At 39.6% G+C, this 5,128-nt stretch overlaps 1 long non-coding RNA gene across 1 annotated transcript; it reads right to left on the bottom strand.

Annotated features, from left to right (window-relative positions):
• Nucleotides 1-209: 209 nt before the first annotated feature.
• LOC143757303 (uncharacterized) lies at nucleotides 210-2,799 on the bottom strand. Its single transcript, XR_013210477.1, has 3 exons — nucleotides 2,551-2,799; nucleotides 555-641; nucleotides 210-439 (listed from the first exon to the last, which is right to left on the bottom strand). It is a non-coding gene; the product is annotated as an uncharacterized LOC143757303 (long non-coding RNA).
• Nucleotides 2,800-5,128: the final 2,329 nt, after the last annotated feature.

The following is a 5,128-nucleotide window of genomic DNA, read 5'->3' as shown; positions in this document are numbered from 1 at the left end:
TACTTATATTTGTGTAACTTACACTCGCAATAAAACACAACATTGTGCTTTTGTCACACTCTATAGAGATCATGGATCAGTGATATTAAAATTAAGTTTGATGGTCATGCAAATTAAGCTATAGGAGCTTTCCAGGAGAAATATTAAAAAGGAGAGCACCGGAAGATGACCTTGAACATTTATTTTTTACTTTTTTTTTTGCAAAAGCAGTATCATTTATTTTAACAATCATCAAATCACACATAGAAAAGTACAACAACAACAAAAAGAAATTCCCTCCAAAATAGGTAAACAGGAAAAATCAGTCCAATCAATTATTTCACTTTAAGATGCTCGCCCCCTTGCTTCCTGTCCCTCCTCAGCCGCAGCCAGTTTCTCACAGTCATCTCTACATCTGCCTCAGTGGAATTTTGTTGGGCAGGATTTCTTAACACAGCACCTAAACAAAACAAAAAAATAAAAACTAATATAAAAATTAATTATACTTCTACTAACTCAGTCTGATGTTCTGAGTAAGAAGTGCAGTAGCATACATTACATGTAAAATATCTTACCATTGTTAGTTCTCTGAAGGATCCCTGGAAAAGGGTGGCGTGGCTGCTGCAAAGCACACAAGTCGTCGTTATTATCCGGCGGCGTCACTAGAAAATACAGAAAAACTAAATTATTGGAGTGAACAGTAAGTCAAGTTTATCACAATTATATAAACTAATGTCAGTGAGCTGAGTAATTGCCACACATTTCTAGCAGCAGCAACTCATCTTAACCCATGTCAAAATAACAGAGCTAACCCAGTGTCACTCCACATCAGTGGTTCTCAAAGTCTTTCTGTCATTCCCCACTTTGCATAGAACTGTGCTGTGCTCTATGTGTGTGTGTTTGCAAGTGTGTGTCAGTGTGTTCTTTGTCTGTGTCTTAAATAGCTTACAGTCAGGAAAGCCTTCAGTCTATGGAAGCACATGGGTAGCAATATTCAATTTGAAAAGTAATATGCAAAATATCTTCGGAAATACTACCGTTTCTCTGTTCACGCTCCACTTCATCTGCTAAAGAATTTAACGCTCGAATTAGCACTGCCGCAGCAACACCTTAAAACACGTAACATAGCTATAACATGTTATGTTTACCTGTTGTTGCCGAGCCCCACCTTGATGCAGTGATTGACAGGCCAGGCGGGGGCGTGATCGGCTCAGAATGCATTTTCAATGTGCACATTTAATTTTGCTACATCCATAGCGGGACATTTCATGAAAATGCAATCGCAAGTGTCTTGACTGTGTGTAAATGCAATTAAGAAAAGTAACATTTGAATGATCATTTTGCCACAGTTTTTGCTTGAAAATGTTACACATATCTAATAATTTCTGTAATGCATTTTAATTTTAATTTTGCCACTTATAAAGCGTTTCAATATGCATATTAAAACCTGTGTATGAAATGGCAAATGTAAATTATGTAATTTCATTTTCGTTTTGCACCAAACGTTGCTAGAATGGTTATGTAAAATGTAAATTTAAATACACAATGCAATGCCATTTTACATATTGCATTGTCATTTTGCATATTACATTTCAAATTGAATATTGCTACCCATGTGCTTCCATATCAGTCCTCCAGTCCTCCTTCTTGAATATTAACTGGGGCCTCTTGGAAAGAAAGATAACCTTGGCTTACTTATCACACTACCAATATAAACTCAAAAATCATATCTGGAACATCAAACTAGGGCTGTCGCGGTGAAGGAATTTCCCTTGCGGTAATTTTGAGTGGCTCAATAGCGCGATATGCGGTTTTACCGCCATTTATTTATTTATATTTATTTGCTATTTAAATACGTGTTATGATGTGGTCAGCATACACAAAAACAATGTAACCAATGTAACCGAAACTAAACAGCGTCTCTGCGCATTGAAAGACTGTCACTCAGCGCGCAGTTGTTATGCCAACGGACTGTCTTTGAGTGAGTCATTCCGTTCATTCAACAAAAACGTTCAAAAAAGCTGATTCCTTAATCAGCTTTCCCCCCACGGCTTCCTCGCGCTGTGTAATGCTGACCAGCGCTGACGCCATTCATGGTAAATACCCTTACACGTTAAAAGGATGATAGCCTACGACAAATATTTCGCTTTCCTTGGAAACGGCAACCTTTTCACGAATATACATGACTTGACTTCAAAGTCAGACGCAGGTAATCGCACGCGCTCAGTCGAACACATTCACTGTCTGTTTAGCCTTAAGTCCAAATCCACGAATCCTCTGTACAAATCACCATGATAAACAGTCTTGTTATCATTATTAACTTATTTAACATTAAATACACATGGTACGAACTACGAAGGGTTGCCTTATGAAAAAAGAAAACGCCGTTCGCGGTTGCTGCGGTTACTTGCGTTTCTCTGCGGTTGGCCTGTCAGTAGCGCGGTACTGCGATATTGCGGTTATCGCGACAGCCCTACATCAAACTATGGTATGCGCTGTGGACCTGTGCAGTACACTGTGTCTACTTGAGTTTAGGGACCTGATGCATTTTACTACAGAGGGGACACTTACCTTTACTATACGATGATGTGGGATGGGTCGGAGGAGATTTGTTGTGCGTTTTCTTCTTCTTTGCCTGTGTTGTTTGTGGTGCATTTTGGGTGTCTGATGAAGGGCACGATGCAGGGGATGATGGTGGTGATGGTGATCTAAGTCGCAATGGTCTGTAAATGAAACGTTTTTACAAAGATTAGTTTTCATATTGATCACATCGAACATAGAGAAATATGACATGGGTGACATACTCTGTGTGATACAAAGAGGATGATCAAAAAGTCAAACAACATATGATGCTCACTGAAATTGGAAAACATTTTAAATATACACAATAAATGAACAAAACAAACAAAAACAATAAAAGCAATGTCCCGGTTAACAGAAAATGCACTTGAATAAATACTAAAAACAATAAATAAAATGGTTGTAAACAAAACCCGACCATACCCTAAATTATTTGTTATTAAAACATTAACACACAAACCACTGTTAATTTAAAATAAAGCAAGCAGCTACTGCGTTCATGGTCTGGCATGACTGAATGCGCTCCCTTAATAATTCCAAAAAAGCTGACAGTTCATCACGATCTCACGCGTCTCTGTTATTATCAATGAAGCTGACTGCACAATGAATCTTTCATAATATCTACACTTTGTTTGTTATAATTAGAGGATTTGCCAGCATACAGAATTCAGCACTGAATAAAAAAGTCTGTTTTGAGCAGTGAGGGGAGTCTATCTTAAATGCTTCTGATTGGCCATTGCGAACTCTGGCCTGTAAATCATTACTATTTTGTTTTAGTTGTTCTTGCAGATGACTAAAAATCTATTAGTTTTTATTTGTTTTATAAATAGATATTTCTAGTTTGCGGGAGTCCCGCAAATCGTTTTATTCTCCCGCAACCCGCACATACACAGAGTTACCGAATCTAGTGCAGAGCCACACTCTATTGCGTTGGGAATAAAACGATTTGCGGGACTCCCGCAATGTGAATGTGTTCGACTGAGCGCGTGCGATTACCTGCGTCTGTCTTTGAAGTCAAGTCATGTATATTCGTGAAAAGGTTGCCGTTTCCAAGGAAAGCGAAATATTTGTCGTAGGCTATCATCCTTTTAACGTGTAAGGGTATTTACCATGAATGGCGTCAGCGCTGGTCAGCATTACACAGCGCGAGGAAGCCGTGGGGGGAAAGCAGCGAGTCACGCATTGAAACCATGCCATTGGTCTCTATTAAGTGAAGCATTGCTTCTGTTTGTGCCGCGGATTCCCAAAATGCTTTGCGTTCACCACTGGTAATACGTCACGATGACGTCACATAAGCAATCTCTAACTGCACTGGCACATAACGCAGTGAAAGCAAGCATGAGAGACAAATGCGATGTCAGCTCGCACTCGCAGTGCGCCCTCGTACGCACATAAAGAATGAACTTACAATTAAACTGAAATTAACCAGGTTTCTTCTTCTCTCCTGCTGTTTCGCGTGCAGGAGACAGACGTAATACTGGCGCGAATGTGACGCGAAATGTCACGTGAACGAGCAAATCCATAAAAGAACGAATAATAAATAAAAAAGTACGCTAATTAGATAGTTTTAATTTGGAAAACATTTAGATAGGTCTAAGTCAAATTGGCCATCGAAAATGCAAGACCTTTCGTAAGTAAAAATAAGACTTAAGACTTTTTAAGGCCTTACATTTTTAAAAATCTAATTTAAGACTTTTTAAGGACCCGCGGACACCCTGAACCAGAGCCATATACATGAATATCAGATGATGTCACCAACGTCTCCTCACTGACGTCACTCAATTCTAAAACTTGTCTTCCGCCATCTTGAGTACCTGATTCGGCAAGATCGATACGTCAGTCGCCAAGGAAGTAGAGCTTATTCTCTGGCCGAGCCCGAACTTGTGGGCTGATATTTCCCGTCACTATCCTCAGGCCGGGCCCTTGATCTAGAGATGTGTACTCCCAATGCAAAAGAGTGCGGCGCCGGTGTGGTGAAGAGATGAGTCCCACTCAAGGGGGTAATCCATCAGCCGGAAGTTGAAGCTGCCTCCGGGGGCCGCCATTGTAGCTGGCTATCACCTGCTGTTAGCATCCCATTGACTCCCATTCATTTTGGCGTCACTTTGACAGCGAATAACTTTACATCTGAGGCGTCCAAAGACTCCATTTGTCCATTATTTATTTCTAAAGAAACACGACAATGTATAAAAGGCTCCATTACTTTGTATCTTACGTTATGGCCCCGTAGAAGCCATTCTTGTAAAAATAGGCTAAAAATTGCGTCATAACCACGCGACTTTATGTCGCACAATAGAGACATTACCGTATAGACAGGAGGAGAAGCTCGCAGGCAATCTTTTACTGTCTAAAGTCAGCCCATGGCATAGAGTCCATAAAAGCAACGCGACAAAATATTTCAACAACGTTTTTGATGAATTTGAAATAATTCGAAATAATTTGATATGTGGCAAGTGAATACATATGAAGTAACATTTATCCACGAACTTTAAATTATTTATCTACTTCACCTATATATATTAACGGGGGATGGGGGAATTATCAGGAAATTATACATGCAATGGAAGAA

This window comes from Siphateles boraxobius, unplaced genomic scaffold, assembly GCF_051911475.1.
Source record: "Siphateles boraxobius isolate OS27281-9 unplaced genomic scaffold, OSU_SipBor_1 11, whole genome shotgun sequence".
NCBI lineage: Eukaryota > Metazoa > Chordata > Actinopteri > Cypriniformes > Leuciscidae > Siphateles > Siphateles boraxobius.
The sequence above is the reverse complement of the archived record's forward strand: the minus strand, read 5'-3'. Positions and strand labels throughout refer to the sequence as shown.